This window comes from Tupaia chinensis, unplaced genomic scaffold (assembly GCF_000334495.1).
Source record: "Tupaia chinensis unplaced genomic scaffold, TupChi_1.0 Scaffold000065_1, whole genome shotgun sequence".
Taxonomy (NCBI): Eukaryota; Metazoa; Chordata; class Mammalia; order Scandentia; family Tupaiidae; genus Tupaia; species Tupaia belangeri.
In genome coordinates, this window is record NW_006159523.1 from 1,072,841 (window position 1) to 1,093,686 (window position 20,846).

At 35.5% G+C, this 20,846-nt stretch overlaps 1 pseudogene; it reads right to left on the reverse strand.

The window, feature by feature from the left end:
- Positions 1-20,248, reverse strand: part of LOC114005053 (coiled-coil domain-containing protein 80 pseudogene) — a 31,687-nt pseudogene extending 11,439 nt beyond the window's left edge.
- Between the last annotated feature and the right edge of the window lie 598 nt (positions 20,249-20,846).

Genomic DNA, 20,846 nt, shown 5'->3' on the forward strand with positions numbered 1-20,846 from the left:
AAGGAGAGACATGTATATCCACTTAATGTATACTGACTGCCCACACTCTGTGGCAGAAACTGAAAGAGTAGAAAATATAGAAACAAACAAAAAATGGTTATAGATACTGGATACAGTGTGAGAAGAGGCTGGGAGAAAGAGGAGAGTCTGAGGAAATGCATTAAGGAGAAAAATAGAGGCAAGACATTTATGGGACATAGAAAAGGGTTATTATCTGTTGATGATAATGTGTATAGTAACCCCAACTGGACTGGTGAGAACTGTATTCATATTAGAACTTTCTCTTTACAAAAAGTGATGTATGTGATTGAATGTATAAAAAAATTAAAATAAAATTAGAAAAAAATAAAGCACTTGCTTCTACTCAAAAAGTAATATTCTATTTACACATTCACTCTCAAACAGCATTATGATGGATTCCAACATGTCTTACATACCATGTCTTGCAAGAACTTGTAAGTCATCCAACCTCTGTCATAGCAGAAATCTAAGTTTCTGGGATCCTTCCTCACCAAATGGATTCTTCTGTCCCCATTGTTTGATAATACATCAAGGGGACACCATCTCCAGTGTCTCTCTCAGCCTCCAAAATCATCCACTGTATTTTCTCACATTCAGAGTCTGTAACTTGCCCTTTATCTTTTCTTCTTTATCTTTTCAAGGTACATGTTTTTCCTTCTGTTTTCTCTGATTGAACACAGATATTCCCTGTGAATTTTCTTTTATAGTTTTATCAGAATCGCCTTTTTACGTTCCTATACTTCACATCCTATACTTCATGTAGTACACAAGGTAAGGTAAATGTACTGTTTGTCCTTTTGTGGTGTATTCAGGTAACTATATAAATTCCCTGCGGCTAAATGCACATGTACACACACACACACACACACACACACACACACGCACACCAGTGTTGTAGTGTACAGAAACTGTGCCTAGCGAGGAGCCTGCATAATGGGTTAATCTTTATGTGATATAAATAGACCCAATTTTTTAAACTTTCTTCTATCTTTTTTAAAATTATCATTATTCATCTCTTATCTTTCCTAATAATTGACTTTTTTAAAAAACCTAATCGAGGCCGGCAGGTGGCATGGTGGTGAAGGACACAGGACTCCCACATGGCTGACCATGGTTTGATCCCCGGAACTGGTGACTTGCTTTCTCATTTTTCCTTTCTATCTCTCTCTGGTGAAATTAAAAAAATAACAATAAATAAAATATAATAAAGTAGATAATTATATTTTAAAGAATCAATTTGTATTCCATTTTATAAAAAATAGCACAAACCAAAGCCAAATGATTGATATCGTCCTTGTGTGTGTACTTGAAGCATATGTGTGTGTAATATTTCATGTTGTGTGTTTTGAACAAATGACTTTTAATAGGCACATTGAAAATAAAGATTAATTGTTGCAAAACGTACTGAGTCTTCAGAGAATTTCCAAGTTCTCTTGAATTATTCTTTGTGTTCTTTCATTAGTTCAAAATGTCTAAGAATTTAGCTACATATGGGAACTCATGTTTTCCCTTCATCAGTTACTGTGTATTGCATATAGTATTTTTTTATGCCACAATCTAAGTAAAAAAGGTCACATGTTTTAAAAGTATTTTTCCATTTTAATGGACTTTACATAAGAATGGAAGGGTTCCAAATGCCTGTCTGACTCGAGCTCTATGATCGACCTGTGTACACGTTAGAATGTTGAGCCTGAGGCTTTTTCCTTCTCCTACGCAGGGAACATGGCATCAACACGTTTCACACCCACTGGAAGAAACCCTGGCTTATGTACTGACTCTGACTCAGATAAACACACAGCTCCCAACTGCTCTGCTTCAGGAGCCATCCAAGCAATTTTAAAATCAATTTGGTATTTGACAGGGAGCCATTGCAGTTCCCATAGGAAGGCAGTGACATGCTGAGGCCACTTAGTGTGAATAAAATTTTGACAGCAGCATTTTGCTGAACTTGGAGCTTCTGCAGCTTTTATTTTTCTAAAAGCCCATTTAAAATGGAGCATGATGATGGTCTAACCTAGAGGTTAAAGCAGTGGAATCTATTGTCTCAACCTCAGCAGGAGCAGTTGGTGGATGGTATCTTTGTTCAAAACAATAATAAAATTAAATTCTGGTCAGATATCCAAAATTATGATACAAAGACAAAGATTGACTGCAAGTTTTTTGTCAAAGGTTTGGTGTAAACACAATGACCAGTGCCATTCAATTTAGCAAATGCAAAAAGCCTCAGAAATAACACATCAAGAAGCAATGGTAGGCATGTCTGCATCATTGTTTATGTTATTTAATCTGCATTGAACGATAACATGAGACCAATCTATTTCATTTTATATATTGTTTAAATCCATACAATTTTGTTTGAATTTAAGTCTTTAGCTATGCATTTCATAATCGATATCAGTTACAGTATTAACCCTACTGAATGTTATAAATTAACCTTCCTAGGGACCAGCAGATGGTGTGGTTGTTACATTGCTGGACCCTCCACATGGTCAACACTTGTCGGAGTCCCAGCGATTGCAAACTCACACTGGGCACGTGTGCATGTGTACCCGAGATCCCAGGAGAAGGAGGGAGAAGGAATTGCGACATGGTCATCACTCCTGGGGGTGGGGTGGGGGGGTGATTTCTTGCTTTCTGTCTCTCTGGTGAGTGCACATGCTCTATAGAAAAAAAAATAAAATAAAATAAAACAAACAAACAAAAAACAACAACAAAAACAAAAAAAAGGCTTTTTATCCTAACTTTAGTCATTCTAGTATAGCCCCTTTACTACAGTGACACTAAAGACTTTTTCTTCATGTCTTTAAAATTCTTGATTTCATTTTAAATGGTCTAAATCACTTTAGAATATATTTTGCAATCAATGTCAGATTTTGAATATAAATGGTCAGTTTCACTACATAAAACTAATTAATGTAATAATTAGTAAAATGGAATAAAGAGAAATGTTTAGTATAGAATTAGAAACTACTTTTTTTAGTTTAAAAAATAAACATGCAAGAAACAAAATCCCTCACAGCATGGATTAAACAAAATATTTATATATATATATATATATATTCTACATATAATTTCTTCACATTTTTCTCTGTAAACCATTATAATGGTGATAGATGGAGAAGAGTGAACAAAGTCATGGTGTGGAAAGGTGGGAACTTTGGAAGTTGACTGAGATTATTGATGGAGTATCAGGGTGGAACCCCCATTACTAACTGCTGGTGGGTTTATAAGGAGACAGAGCATGGAACATAAGCCTAGGTTGCTCTTGCTGTGTCTTGCCATGTTATGTCATCCATCATAATATCCACAGCAAGAAGAACTCATCAGAAGACCTCATTCTTTCACCTTGGATCTCCAAAATCGTGAGCCAAATAAATTTCTATTCTTTTTAAGTTACCCAGACTTGAGCGTTTCTGTTATTAGCAACTCAGTGGCCAAAACAGACAGTCCCTGACTCAGAATGGAAATAAATACAACCTGGGAGAAAAGTTCAAAAACGATGTAGATAATCCCCACCCCCATCTCTGTCTCTGTCTCTGAGTGCATGGCAGTGACATTATGATAGTAAAGATAGCTATGAGTAAAGACACACAAACTGTGAATGCAGATTGGTAAAAGCAAGGCTAAAATGGGTTTCTGTTGTTATACCCAGTTTGAAGCCTAGAGATATTTCAAATCTACAGATATACCATGACCACCACTGAGAATATATTCTTTGTTATCACTTGCATTCACTCTAAAGGTTTACTTTGACTTGAAATTGTTTAGGCAATTTGGGGAGATGAATATATTAATTTGCTTTATTTCATTTGTTGTTGCTGTTGTTGAGATACAGTTAACTAATTAAAAGTAAAACATGAGGGACCATCTTTGATGGTGTAATGGTTACATCACTGGACTCTCACATAGTTGTCTGCAGTTCAAGTCCCAGACCCAGTGGCTTAAAATTCATGTTGGATGCATGTACGTATGTGCCCAAAGTCTCAAAAGAAAAACGTAGGAGAAGGGATTGCAGCATGATCATTCTCCCTGGGGAGTGATTTTTCACTTTCTGTCTCTCTCTGGTTCCTGGGTAAGTGTATGAACCCTTTAACAAAAATCTCTCTCTAAAATAAAAGTAAAACATGCAACGGTATTTAGTACATTGAAAGTGTTGTGTAACCTCTACCCATATTATGTTTCAGAACATTGTGTTACCACTCCCAGACCCTAAAGCCTCAATGTTTATTAACCGCTTACTCTACATTTCATGTTCCAGTAGCCCACTCCATCAAGACCTGGCCACAACCAATCATTTTCTGTACATATCTGTTTTACTTAGTGATCCTTTATATGAATAGTTAAATGATTTTGAAAGATCTAAGTTTTTTATTAGCATACATTTGTATTTCTTTTTTTTAGATTTTTGCCATAGGGTGGGTATGTGTGCTCACTGGACAGAGACAGAGAGGAAATGAGAAATCATCCCCAAGAGTGGATGGTCATGTGGCAATTCCTTCTCCAATCTCTTGGGATTTGGGGCATCAGATCCAGGACTTGAACCATGGAGTTGACCATGTGGAATCCAGTACCTTAACCATCACACCAGCTGCTAGGTCCTAAATTAGCATACACTTTTAAGGGTCATTTACATTCTTTTTTTTTTGGATTAAAATTTATTGACTCAGCAACCTCAAACATGTTCCTTAGTATTTGATGCCTGTTTTTGCCTTTATAGAATAGAAATAAAAACAGAAACTGTCCACAAAATGGTTGTGAGGATTAAATGACTTAATTAAATAAATATAACAGCTTAGAACAATATATACATCATGTTGTAAGCACTACATAAATTATCTATTTTCTCCCCACTTAACAATAATAGATCTTAGGTATCTCTCCAAAGCAGTACATATTAAGTTAACTCATTCTGTGAGTACTTGCACAGTGCTTCCCTGATATGGACAAGATATGTGTGTATATATATTCAATCTTTACCCTATCAATAGACATACAGATTTTTATAGTTTTTACCAGTATATACAATGCTACAATAGATATCCTTGACAGGAGATCCTTGCAAATGTGTCCATTATATACCAAGTATAAAATTCAAGAACTAAGACTGCTGGGCCAAAAGATCTGTGCTTATTTCATTTTAACAGTAATAACCGAATTATGTTTTCAACTACTAATAATGAGCCACACACCCACAAATAACATACATTTGCACCTTTTGTTGCACCCTCACTAGTACCGGATACTGAGACACTTTCAAAGTATTGCCAAGTAACGACAAAAAAAGTAAAATCTTGTTTTAATTTTATATTTCCAAACAGTTAATGACATCGTTCATGTCTCCAGATGTTTATTAGCAATTTTCACTTCCTTTCTTTTTTTTTTTTTTGGAGAGGTTTTTCGCTATAGGGCGCGTGCGCTCACCAGACAGAGAGAGAGAGAGAGACAGAGACAGAAAGCGAGAAATCACCCCCCAGGGGGTATGGTCATGCCGCAATCCCTTCTCCTCCATTCTCCTCTCGGGATCTTGGGCAGGCACGCACACGCGCTCAGTGTGAGTTCTAAGCCACCGGGTCCGGGACATGAACTGCAGTCGACTACGTGGGAGTCCAGCAACATAGCCATTATGCTAACTGCTGGTTCCCTCACTTCCTTTCTTATGAAACATCTGTTTATATTCTTTATCCATGATTTGTCTTTTTCATATCAATTTGTGTAAGAGGAACCAGGGAATTTTTTTTTTTTTATCAAAAATGTTTTTCCCAGTCTATGCGTTTGTTTTGGACTTTGTAATATCTTTTGCATCCTTTCATTTTCCATTTTGGTGTAGTCAAATATATCTGCTTTTATTTTATGATATAAAGAAACTTGAGAACTTATAGTAGTAAATAAATGGAGAAAGAATAGCTTATGTAAATTGTAGTAACTTAGTTATCCATCCACCTAGGAGAAAAGTTATGTCCTTCTCTCACATACATCATAGGTATATTTTAGATGAATTGAGGGCCTTAAATATTATAAATAAAATAATAAACTCATAGGATAACATTTTAGAAGATGTTTTATTATCTAGTACTGAGAGAGAATTTTCTTATAAAAAAGGGTCAAAGTGTAGCTTATGTCAGTACTATATTTTATTGATGAATAATATTTCAGTATATGTATATAACATAATTTGTTTATCCTTATCTGTTTATGAACATTTGGCTTGTTTTCACCTTTCAACTATCATCAATAGTGTTGCAATTAACGTTTATGTACAAGAATTTATTTGAGCACCTGTTTTTAATTCATGTGCTGACTCTCTCTATATATTTATATGTTTTGGAGACACATTGCCGTTCTTCTTAATTGAAATTTATAATATGGACATGTGTAGGAGGTGCTGTATCATTTTGGAAATCAAGTATATAGTCTGTAATGATTAAATCAGGGCAATAAATGTATCCACCATCTTCAATATTTATCATTAATTTGCGTTGTGTAATTAGATACATACTTTTCTAGCTATTTTGAAATATGTATTAATTTGTCACTATTTTACCCTACTGTGCTATGATAATCTACAATCCCTTTTCCTTATGTATATGTACTCTTATATCTGTCAGTAAAGTTCTCTTTATCCCCCTAGCACTTTCCTCTTCTCAACTCATATCCATTGTTACACCCTGCTGCAATAAAATGGAATCTTTCAATTCCTATTTTTAATGAGTAAAGAAATAACAGTATTTTTCTTTCAGCTTCAGGCTTATTTTTTTCTGGTTAATCAATTTTTATTCTAATGATAATGATTTGTCTTTTTATTCCCGTGTACTATTCTGTTGTGTAATATCTACCACATTTTAAATCCACTCATCTCATTTTGTTTGCTGTGATGATGTATAGTGAATGAATGCAAATAAATAAATTTAAAGAAAAGAAGAAGAAATAAATAAAGCCACTCATCAGTTTTTGGGCATTTAGTTTACTTCCATATCTTAGCTATTCTAAATAGTGCTATTATAAACACAAAAGTACAGATGTCTCTTTAATCTACTGAATTTCTTTTCTTTGGGTACATAGCCAGTGATTTGACTATTGGATCATAAGGTGCTTCTATTTTTAATTTTTGAGGAACTGACATAATGTTTCCTATAATTCTATACAACCTCATCAGTACTTGATAGTGATTGTTTTTGTAATAATAGCCTATCTGAATGGGGAGAGGTCATACTTCATTGTAGTTTTGATTTGCATTTCCTTAATGAATTGTGATGTCCAACTTTTTTTTATGTTCTTATTGGATATTTGTCTTTTTATTTATATTTTTTGGGGGGAGAGGTTTCTGCTATAGGGCATGTGTGCTTGCCGAAAGAGAGACCAAGAAACAGAAAGCGAGAAATCACCCACCCTCCCCCCCAGGGAGATGGCCATGTTGTAAACCCTTCTCTCACGATCTTGGGCATGCATGCACACGTACCCTGCCTAATTATAAGCCACTGGGTCTGGGACTCGAATCGCGGTTGACTACATGGGATTCAGGAGACATAGCCATTAAGCCATCTGCTGGTCCTGGATATTTGTCTTTAAAGAACTGTCGATTCAGATTATTTTCACTGCTCATTTTTAAATTATATTATTTGAAATTTTTTTCTGGTAAATGTCTTAAATAATCTGGCCATTAATATGCTAAAAAATGTGCAATTTTAAATATTTTCTTCCATTAGATAGGTTGGGTCTTCATTCTACTGAGCGCTTTCTTTGTTATACAGAAATTTCTAGGTTGATGTATTCCCATTTATTCATTTTTACTGTTGTGGTATATGCTTTTGAAGTCTTATTTGAAAAACTTTTGCCTAGACCAATATCCTGAAACATTTTTCATGTTTTCTTCTAGTAGTCATGCAGTTTCAGGTCTTGCATCTGAGTGTTTCTCCATTTTGTGTTCATTTTAATATATAGTTAAAAATAGGATTCTTTCTTCTTCTGTAATATATATCAACTTTTCCAAGCATCATTTATTGAGGAGATTGATTCATACAGAGAGATAGAATAAATAGTTCCAAGAATCTCAAAAACCAAAAGAAGATTTATTAAGAAGGTATTGTTCATAATAATTTTGATACAGCTTTTTTACTTTTAAGTGAACCTGTTCATTGTTTGGATCCTAAGATTGAGGATCTTTTTGAACCCTAACTCTGGAGGGTTAGTGTTGGTGATCGATTCATATAGCAATAATGTGAAGGGAAAGGGGTGGGGCATTGTGTAAAAGAAAGACTGCTACCCAGAAATAGAAATGTGAAAATCCACTACAATAAAGAGAGCCCCCTACTCTAAAGCAGTGCTAAAATTATGTGCAGAATAACGTATAATCCTAGTGAGAAGAACTGCAAATCCATTCTATTTCATTTTCTTCCTTGGAAAACCAAAACTTGAAGTCTGGTGACCAATTAGATTTTGAAGGCAGCCCTACATTGGTCTGGAGATTTAGTTGTTACCTCAAAGTTCACCATAGGCTCATGGTTAATGTAGATCTGTAGCATAGTATGCCCTAAAAACATAGTTTTTCTTTTTTTCGACCATGAAATACATGTTGCCAACACAATGAGTAGAATTTTTTCTATACAATTGCGAAAAGGTTACTTTATTTAGATTTTACTTCCTAAAGTATGTTTTAAATTATGCATGCTGAATTCAAATGGCTTTGTGATCAAATATAAACTCAGACTGCTAGTTTGCAGTTGAAAATGAATTATACTGAAAATATAATCATAAAATGACTGAGGAAAGTGAAAGTGAATAAAGGCTGCAGTGTCAGCTGTTAATTGTTTTCTTCAGCATATCTAGAATTATCATTTGAAATTCACTAAATTACTCAAATTTTTCTCATACTGCTTATTTAATATTCTAGTATTTTCTTTATTGTAAGACATTAGTTTGGAAATGTCACTATTTCTGCACATGGGGGTTAGTAGATATATTTTTTTTCAGTTTTTTGCACATTCGCATGTTTCTACAAGTTCAAGTGAAACTGCTTTACTTTGTCATGCAGAATAAATCAAGAATTTTAGTTCTATATGTACAAGTTACAGATTTATTATAGGAAAATAAATACATTAACTTTATAATATTTGGCTTCAATATTTTATGTGAATACCTTTCCACTCTGAATTTTCATAATCACATATCTCAAAACATAGCTGTAAAGAAAGCAATATTATATTTAGCTTTACTCCGACTATATGTGACTTCCTCAACTTCTTGTACTTAAAATCATAGCAATTAGGGCTTGCCCCACTAATGATTACTTGACAGACAATACAATCAGTATTATTATCTAAAGAACAAAATGTACCAGATATTTTTTGTAGTTCTAGTAAAGACATAATGAATTATTTCATAAAATATGAATCGTGGCTTTTCGTATCTTATTTACTCATTACATAGATCATTTTTACACACTTAAAGAACTAAAATGTAAATATTTAAGTGTAGGAATTATTAATTTATGTAACTATCTAATATTATAAGGCAATCAGTTGAAACAAAATGCAAATACAATGGTAAACTAATTACTCTTCTGTGCACCAGGGAAAATAAATGCCACAAATTTTATGTGTGCTATCACAAAAAAGAAATAGAGTAATAATTGTCCTTAAAGGACAAACTGTACTCTCTTGAAGTAGACTCTTACTTTGAGAGTCTTCAGGTGGAAGAGTTTTGCAGAGATCATTTTACATTCATTTAGGTATTACATTTATTTGTTTCTCCTCACAATGGTAATGTAACTGTTTTGTCAGATATCAAATGGATTATATAAAGCGAATCATTTAAAGTGATCCACATTTGAAATAATAGTCTTGATAGTATTCAGTTCCTTGTATCATTATAACTCTTACGATGCCTCAGATATGCTTTATATATGTGCGGAAACAAACCTAAAGCTGTGAGATCCTCCCAGCATGAACAGGTATTGTTAGGATGATTAGAAGACCTAGTTTTTGAAAGAGATTATCTATAGAGGATTTTCTATTGTATTTTTTTTTTTTCATTTTGGCTCTGCTCTATCATTATCTGACCTTTCTTTGTAGTTAGAAAATAGCACTCCAGGTTGGGTGGATGAAGCAAACAAATATTAGTGAATTTCTCTTCCTTGACAACCTCTTTTCCTTAATTTCCTTCAGAATATATTCTCCATTACTTCGGGGTAAAAGAATCAGGAAAAATGGTTCTTAGAGGATAATGGAAAAAAACAAAAATGCTTTCAGAAGGATAATGATGCTTAATTGCTAAGGGGATAAATAGGATACTGTCTGAATCCAAGACCAGGCACCCTCTCCGTGATAGTACAGCAGCCAACTGTGGAAACTCATAAGGTTACCTCATAACTGATGCCTATTAGAGAGCAGGTGATGTAAGAAGACAGAAAAAAGACATGAGGATATATAATAAGTACATTACGAAATAGAGAGTGAGCAGATAAAGCAGAACTTAAAAGTCAGAAAAGGAATCTAGGAACCTATAATGAAATATTATATATCTTCAGAACATTATAAACTCAAAAGTTAATATTAAAATTAACCATGGATACAAAATCTTAAGAATGAACTAATTGGGGGACCAGCAGATGGCATAATGGCTATGTCGCTAGACGCCCATGTAGCCAACCATACTTTGAGTCCTGGCTTATACTCGCACCAGGCGCATGTGCATGCGTGACAAAGGTCCTGAGAGGAGAATGGAGGAGAAGGGATTGCGGCATGACCATTCCCCCTGGGGGGGTGATTTCTTGCTTTCTGTCTCTCTCTGACTTTCTGGTGAGTGCGCACACCCTACAGCTAAAACCTCTCCCCCAAAATAAATAAATAAATAAATAAATAAATAAATAAATAAATAAATAAATAGAATGAACTAACTGGAAATTATATAATATGACAGACTAAATATGAAACAGGAGAAGAGGAAACATCTAGAAATATGATAAACTATAAAAATATCTATGACAATGGAAATTCAAAAGGCTCCAAGAGAGCAATCAATAGGAAGGAAGACAGATGAACAGACTTTCAAGTAGATACAAGGAGACAGTGATGACCTCTTTTAAAGAATTCAAAAAAACTAATTTAATTTTATAATTTTGAAGCTACTGTTATATTGTTTAAACAACACAGTAAAGATTTTCCTATGTATACAAAACTTTGGAAAGCTGGGGCTAGCAGGTGAGTAAGGCACTGAACTTCCACAAGGCCAATCACGGTCTGAGTCCCAGATCTGTCCACTTGCTTTCTCACTTTGTCTCTCTCTTTCTCTCTCTCTCTCTCTCTCTCTCTCTCTACTCTGACACTCTCTTTGGTGAGTACACACACCCTTTAGCAAATTAAAATTTAAAAAGAGATCATAAAAATAGTTAAAATAGGAACCAGCAGGTGGCATGGTGGCTTGGGCGCTGGACTCCCACATAGCCAATCACAGTTTGGGTCCCAGACCTGGTAGCTTGCTTTCTCACTCTTTCACTTGCTAATTAGCATATGTACTTTGTAGCAAATTTTAAAATTATAATAATAAATAAATAATTATTTTTTTAAAGTTAAAATATATTTACAGTTCTATACTATATATATCAATACCATAAATTTATATCATCTGCTTACAAGATGAATTATCTGTTAATACCTCCATCACTATGTTCTTATGGGACATAGGACACTGTAGGTGTTAGACATATAACTAAAGTTAGATTCAAATATGACACTGTAAAAATTTCTATTTACAGGTATTAGAATTTATGTACTGTTAATGATGAGGCACAAATATGATAATCAAGACTTTTTCATGATAGCCTAATCTAAACACTAATGAATGCATTGTTGTAAAGATTTTATTGTGTTACTAAAACTTTACGTTTGTACTAAACACAATGAAAAATAATTAAGAATCAGAAGATCACTTTTTACTGCCATATGCAATTTACTGGAGAGACAAATTGCTCATGTGGAGATGAATGGCATCATATGGCCTTTTCAGGCAGATGCAAAACCTGAATTCATCTCACTAACAACAGGAGGTGGCTATGACATTATTACGTTCAGTACAGTATGGACTACAGTTTATTTTTGCAGTTGTGGTTTGATACTGCATCTTTACAATTGCATATATTTCTTTCCACTGAAGTTATTTCAAATTGTACCAAATATTTAAAAATATTTAACTTTTTCTGATCTTATGAATTTGATAGTACTTCTTCCTCTTCAAATTTTGAAATAGTTTGAGTAAGATTGGTGGTATTAGGTCTTTACATTTTTTCTACTGTTCTTTTCTCTTAGCTGTTTGTTTATTGGTTTGTTTTTATTTGTCACATGCTACATGAGCTCATGAGAGACAGAGATATCAAGAGAGAGAGGGACAGGGAGAAAGCAACCCTCCAATGGAGCATGATTATGCCACAATTCTTCTCCATCTTGTCAGAATTTTTTTTTTTTTTTGGAGAGATTTTCGCTATAGGGCGCGTGCGCTCGCCAGACAGACAGAGAGAGACATAGAGACAGAAAGCGAGAAATCACCCCCCAGGGGGGATGGTCATGCCGCAATCCCTTCTCCTCCATTCTCCTCTCGGGATCTTGGGCACGCACGCACATGCGCCTGGCGTGAGTTCTAAGCCACCGGGTCCGGGACGCGAACCGCGGTCGACTACGTGGGAGTCCAGCAACATAGCCATTACGCTAACTGCTGGTTCCCTTGTCAAAATTTTTTTTAAAAAAACTTATTTAATTAATTTTATTTATTATCTGATTATTTTTTAGTTTCTCAGAGAGACAGTGAGAGGGGAAATGAGAAATCACTCCCCAGGAAGGATTGCCATGCCACAATCCCTTCTCCTCCTGGGATCTTGGGCACACATGTTCACATGCTGTGCATGAGTTTCAAAATACTGGGTCCAGGACTTGAGCCACGGTTGGCCATGTGGGAGTCCAGCAACATAAACACTATTCCACCTGCTGGCCTCAAGTTTTGACATTTTTTAATGAGAGACTTCTTTCTTATTGATTTTTTCCCCCTGACTCATTATTGAGGGCCTTTTTTAAGGAGAGACTTCTTTATGATTGATTTTTTCCCCCTGACTCATTATTGAGCTGTTCAGCTTTTCTATCTCTTCATGATTCAGTCTATGCTGGTTATATGTGTCTATAAATTTATCCATTTCTTCTACTCATCCAGTTTGTTGGCATATAATTTTCCAGACTGTCTCCTCTTTTATTTTTAATTTTTGTTATTTGAGTCTTCTCTTTTGTCTTAGTTATTCTAGCTAAAGTTTTTAAAATTTTGCTTGTCTTTACAAAAAATATCTTGTAGTTTTGTTGGTATTTGCTATCATTTTTCTAGGTCCAGTTTTATTTGTTTCTTGTCTGCTTTTGGTTATTTTCTTCTTTGTCCTAACTTTGTGCTTAATTTGCTCTTTTCTCTTGTTTTTCTCTATTCCCTTAAGCAATGATGTTACAATGCTTATTTGAGATCTTCTTTTTTGAGATAGACATTCACTGCTATAAGCTTCTTTCTTACAACTATTTTGACTGCCTCATATATTTTGCTATACTGTGTGTCTACTTTCACTCATCTCAAGTATTTTTAAATTTACCTCTTAAATTCTTTGAGGACTCATTGGTTGTTTAGCAGCATATTAATTCCTGTATATCAGTGAATTGTCCAAGTGGTGAATTCCATTTTCATAAATATATCCCCAAATTTCACTTACTGTAAAGTGCATCTTCTAGGGCTCCCACAGGAAATTTGAGAAACTCTGACTTAAAAAGATGAACATTGGAATCCAGAACCCACTACAAACAGCCCTATGATAAACTTTCTTTAGCTATCTGTTCAAATTCTGAAGAGCTGCATCTTAGATACTTGGTAATCCTGCATTAAATCAGTCTTCATAGAAATTAACTGAAAACTCTGAGCTGTCTGACCACGAATAAAATTCGGAACATTGAATATAGATTCGCTTAACTTGGTATACTATATCTTTTATTTCAAATGAAATCATTAGGAAAACATCAATGATAAGCATGTGATGTCAGCAAAGGGACATGATGGACAATTTTTTTATTGAGTGGCAATTTTGCAGGTATTATAAAAACTAATTATACTGTATCTCCTTGTTGCCAGTTGTTACATTTCGGTCACATTTTCTCAGTGAAAATTTTCAAACAGTGGGGGTGGTAAGTGGCATGGTAGGTAAGGGACTGGATTCCCACATAGTCAACTGCAGTTTGAATCCTGTACCTGGCAGTCTGGAAATCTTGCTGGGCACAGGTATATGTGTGCCCAAGATCTCAAGGGAATGGAGGAGATGGAATTGTGGTGTGCGCATTCCCACTGCAAAGTGATTTCTCACTTTCCCTTTTGCTATCTCTCCCTGGAGAGTGCATGTCTTATGTTAAAAAAAAAAAAGTAAAAGAACTCAAATTGGAATAAAAAATATGGAATAGAACAAAATTTATCTTTCTAAGTAACAATAGAAAATTATTAATAAAAATAAATCCTATATTTGTCCATCAGAAAACTCTCCAATATCCCCTGAAACTAGAAATAATCACAACCAATTATCAATGACATTGAAATTGAAATCAAAACATATTCAAAAAGGAAAGATGCTTTTTTACTTTTTAAATTTTTGCTATACGGCATATGTTCTCACTAGACAAGAGAAAGAGAGAAAGTGAGAAAAATAACCTCCTGGGAGGATGGTCACACCACAATCACTCCTCCTTCTCCTCACAGGATTTTGGGCACGTACCCACATGGTCCCTACGTGATTTTCAAGCTGCTAGATCTGGGACTCAAACTGCCTGTCAGTCATATGAGAGCAGGCCCCTTAACCTCCGTGCCACCTGCTGGCTCACCATTTTAAAATGTAAAACTTTTACATAAAACAAACAAAACAGAATGGAAACTCAAATCTGTGGAGAAATCCAAATTAAGTAACATGATTTCCAAAGCACAGAAACAATGAAAAACACTTCCTATTATATCTAAGGATAGAACTAATACAATGTTCATAAAGTAGTTTGAAACACTCATGCCTTTATGTATGCACAACTATATTAATAACTTTAAATACTTTTTAATGAAAAATATATAAATTATGCATCTAAAGCAAGACAATGTTTAAGAAAGCTGTCAAAAAGCAAAGGCAAATTTAAATTAATATAATTAGTGAGTTAGAAAACAGAAAATCAGTAAAACACATATGTAAATGAAGAAGTTTGTCTCTGGTGGAAAATCAGTAAAAGAGATATGTTTCCCCATTACCTAATCTGGGTATGAAGGAAAAAAATACAAACACACAAAATAAAAAATAGAAAGGGAGAAGTAACTATCAAATGTGAAACTTTAAAAAAATGCTTTCAATTTTGTAAAAGTATATGCAAATACATATGCATTTCTGGCATAAAATATTTCTTACCAAACGTGATTTCACATGAAGTAGATAAGTCGAAACAGATGCATTTTTTGTCATGGTATAAAGACTGATAAATCTGAGACCTTGAAACAAAAGGAAATAAGGCAAATAAAGCAAATCTACAGGTCACACTAAGACATAATATGAATATACATATACGTATTATAATACATATCTGATTTATTTAGCAAACATAGATTGATCTTCCTAATTTATAAACTTATCCTAAACTTTGAGATCTGTGTAATAATGGCATATGAGGGCCAGCAGGTGGCGTAGTGGTTAAGGTGCTGGTCTCCCACACGGCTGATCACAATTCAAATCCTGAGCCTGACTTGAAAATTGCACAAGAACTGTGTACATGAGTGCTCCGAATCCTAGATCCTAGGAGGACAATGGAGGAGAAGGGATTGTGGCATAGCTGTCTCCCCTGGGGAATGATTTCTCACTTTCCTTCTCATGGTCTCTGTCTTGGCCCAGTGAGCGTACATACCCTATGGCAAAAACCTGAAAAAAAAAGTCACATGTATATAGTTTGATTATGAAGAAATATATTTAATCCATGGAGTAGCTCACTTCAAGTCTAGATTCTAAGAATGGTTCTCAGGGGCCAGAAGATAATGTAGTTGTTGATATGCTGGACTTCCTACAAAGCCAAATGTGGTTTGACTCCTAGACCTGGTGGCTTGCTTTCTCACTTTCTCTCTCTCTTTCTCTCTCTGTCTCTCTCTAGTGAACACATATAAAAATAAAATAAAATACAACTTAAAAATTTTGGGAAAAAATTTAAAAAGAAGGGTTTCAGAACATGGCCACAGAATTAGGTCCCTTAAGAAACTGTTGCCTCAGTCATAGTGCTGAAGTCCTGAACTAGTAAGTGTAACTGTTGATTTGAAGTAACTACATCTCGGTAGTAATTCAGAGAAGGACATAGCTGACTGAAGGGACACAGCTCCTCTCCTGCACTCCACACCCACAAGAAATTAGGTATAGCTTATTTATCACCAGACACCACAAAGTCAGGGAGCACACCCTCTACTATTACCACCTCAGGGAAACTAAACACTGCTCTGGCCTTAATTGATTTTTTTAAAGAATTATCTTTTTGAACTTTATTTTAATTTTACCAGAGAGAGACAGAGTGAGAGAGAAAGAGAAAGAAAGTGAGAAAGCCAGCCACCAGGTCCGAGACTCTAATCATGATTGGCCACGAGGGAGTCTAGTGCTCTTATCCACCATGCCACCGGCCAGTCACCTTATGTGAGTGTTTTAATCTCTTTATGGAGTACCTCCTTGTGGAAGCCAGACCCCAGAATAAAACAAACCAGGAGGTAGATTGCAAAATAAAATTGGATTTGAATGACTTTATTACAATATGCCTTGTTCACCGTTTTATCAATTTTTACAAAGTCACACATTTTTAAACTTCTGAAATATAACAACACGAATTTTCATCAAATTTAACACAGTTACAAAACCAACAAAATAACCAAATAGATGCATTCCAATGCTTCTCCAAAAAAGTCTCAAGATCTCACTAATCACAGTATTGGCTTCTGAGGAATACTCTTCACTTATGTGCTGTAACTATCCCCTACGTCATTCTATTGTCTACTCCAACAAGCATCTCCCACCTTGGTAGCTGATTAATATATCATTGAAATAATTTCTGCTAGCCTTAATTTGGTTTATATTGCTTTCAGTGACATGTTTTGATAGATGAAGAAATAATAATAGATTTATTATAATAAATGCTCCTTTGATTATAGCACATGCACTTTTTTTTTGAGTATTTTGCTATAGGGCGAGTGTGCTCACTAGAGAGAGACAGACAGAAAACGAGAAATTACTCCCTCGGGGGATGGCCATTCTTCTCTTGGGAATTTGGGCACACACACACACACACACACACACACACACACACAGCTTGAGTTTCAAGCTGTTGGGTTTGGGACTCGAACCACGGTCAGCCATGTGGGAGTCCAACAACATAACCATTCCACCATCTGCTGGTTCAAACACATGCTCCTTATAAGTTTTTGTGATTATTTCTTTAAGTTTTAAACTTGTTAAAAGAGTTCTCATGCTATCTGCAGTGAAATGATCAACTCCTCAAAGGTTATAGAAACCCAAGTGGAGGTAAATGTAAAATTAAGCCTAATTCCTGGACTGTGCTATCAGTATTCAAAAATAAAGTTTCTACACTTTTTCCCTCACCCAAAGAAGGCTTTGGGGAAGTAACTGACAAAATCAGTTGAAGTGCTGGATTAACTAGTGTCCTTGCTGCTTGCTATGTTAGACAGAAGAAAATATAAATCCTATGAACCATTGTCAGTTTCCTTGCTTTTCACATTTTTGAAAAAGTCTTCCTTCATTTGAATATTCTCACATCTATTTCCTCGTTGCAATTGAAGAATGTTAAATTAAGAACCACCAATTTTGACTGTGTATCTTTGCCATTCCGTGACTGGCAGTTTACACAGTGAGGAATCTTTTGGCTCAGGTTGTGCACCGTCTCTATCTCAGTTCTGTTCAGTGGAGTGATTCAAAGTTGTTTTCAGACTTTGGGGTGGAGGTTATGGACAAATATGGCTCTTAGCACCTGAAGAGCATTCTCTGTGGCTTCCATTCCCAAGAAACATTCAAATATGTTATTTTCCCATGATACTCAGCTACTTTTTCACCTTCGCTCCATTTACAAATGTTTATTTTTGTTCAGTCTGACCTACTGGGGCAGATTGGACAGATTGCCTGCACCAATTTATCTGAGACTGCCTTTATAAATTTTTTTTTTCAGACCATATTCTGTTTACCTACACAATCGGCCTATGCATGTCGTTTGTCTGCTAGGAAAACAGCCTTAAAAAAAACTGGTAGAAATCCTGCCAATCAACTTTATAACAATAATAAGCCTGGAGAACATGGAGAGGATCATAGTGACTTCATTGCTATTGGAGAGGAACCTGAGCTGTGATACCTGACACATTTTATGTATGTAGTTTATGCCCATTTGAGAAACGTTGGTTGAAATACCCACCACATTTCAGGGTCTGCTATACATTCACGTCAACGCTAACACTAGGGTGTAGGCTGCTGTTTCTCACAGTCTGCGTGTGCAAGGATGAATCTAGAGTGCAGTCCCCTGACACACTGCACTGAAAGATGGGACTGGACGGCTCTGCTCACAGGGCTGAGCCTTGGCTCGACTTCCAATTCCTCTGAAAGGTATACATTTCACAAATTAGTTTAATATGACACGTTAATTTACTTGGTTTATCTTTTATGCAAGGTATACAGAGATCAAAACATCACAATGAACACCAGAAACATACACATTTTATATGTATCAGTTAGAAAGATAAGTCCTGGGGCCAGCAGATGGTGTAGCAGTTACATTGCTGGTCCCACATGGCTGACCGTGGTTCGAGTTTTAGACCTGGTGGCTGAAAATCATGCCAGGTACATGTGTGTGCATGCCCAAGACCTGAGATAGGAATGGACAAGATGGAATGGGGAGTGGGCATCCTCCCTGGGCTGGGGAGATTTCTCCCTTTCCCTCTCTCTGACTGTCTCTCTACCCATTGTGTGCATGTGCCCTAAGGCAAAAACCTCTTTAAAAAAAGATAAATCCATTCAAAAGAAAAACAATGAAAAGTACAAAGAAAATGTTTTTGTCTACCACGTGGCTAACAAGTGTTCCCACTTATTATTTTCTATGAGTCTTTAACATTTTAAAATTGTGATTCTCTTTTCCTCCCCACACCCCTGCATGATCTTTATTGCCTAGCCGAACATAAATCAATTAGAGTTTTAGATCCACAGCTTTTGCCTACTTGGAGGTGAATACGTTTACTTAACTGAAGTGCATTAATCAGGATAGATGGCAGCTTTGTTTTGATATTATAATTTAAGTGATTACATTTTTGTTAGCACTCCTAGGTATATTTTTAATAATTATATGAAAATTGAGCGGGTATTGCCTTACACAGAACTGTAATATCCTGAGATTCATTATGCATTTCTTGTGTTTTTTATTTATATATTATTTATTATATATGACTTAATCATCATGTGTTTTAGTTTTAACTTAAAATCCTTCTATGTAAAATTATTTTTACATTACACCAATATACTTTTTTTTTTGGAGAGGTTTTTTTTTTTTTTTCACTATAGGGTGCGTGCGCTTGCCAGACAGACAGAGAGAGACATAGAGACAGAAAGCGAGAAATCACCCCCCAGGGGGGATGATCACGTCGCAATCCCTTCTCCTCCATTCTCCTCTCGGGATCAAGGGCACGCACGCACACGCGCCCGGCGTGGGTTTAAAGCCACTGAGTCCGGGACGCAAACCGCAGTCGACTACGTGGGAGTCCAGTGACATAGCCATTACGCTAACTGCTGGTTCCCACCAATATACTTTTTTTTTAAGGTTTATTTATTTATTTATTTAAAGCAAAGGAAGAGGAAGAAAGAAACAGGGAAACACATTTCCAAGAGTGTTCACACTGACCTACCCCTGGTCTCAGCAAAGCTGGAATATGTGTATGCGCACGAGCATGCTGCGTGTTCAGGGAGTTCCCTGGATGTGAACCCAGGACCTATCCACATGGGTCAAGTGTATTATAGCTGTGCCATCCCCTGGACCACACCCATGCACTCTTTCATTGATAACACCCTGTCATGGTCTGATAATTCTCTTAAAAGTTTCTACTTACAATGTAAGGACTTGGAAACAATGATTTAATGACTTGAGAACTTACCTGTGCAAAAGGCAATGCTGAAGTATACCATTTCTTAGTGGTTCTTAAAAAGCATTAAACTGACTTGTAACATTCCCATAAATGAGACTGAATCTAGAAATTCAACAAACACTACATAAAAGTTATAAACTTTGAGTTAAATAAAATGACATGTTATCTTAGAGATGGTATCTTATGTTTAATACAATTTATCAAAGAGGTGCCATATCTTGTTTGAAGTCTCTGTTTGTTTTCTTAAAACATATATTTGGAGCTTAAGGTTGATGACCTATTTTTGTCAGGAATGGACACTGACAATTTGAGATCACAGACCAATTAATTGTTGAGATACAACTAAAAAATCTGTATATTCATTTAAACCATCTAAAGTCTTGGTATTTATTGTAGAACTATTACTGTAAGTATCAATCAACAGGTAGAACTGGAGATCTGGGCCCTGGAACCCAGATGAACAATGTACTACTATGTACAGCCAAAGAACCCTAAGTTTCATATAAAACATACGACAAATCAACAATTTTAAGCATACTGGCAAATTCTGTGTTTCTTAGCCCAGCTATAGTGGCACACCTGTAGGGCACCTCTCTTTCCTGCTGGTGCCACATGGAAGTTGGTTCAGATCCTGATTT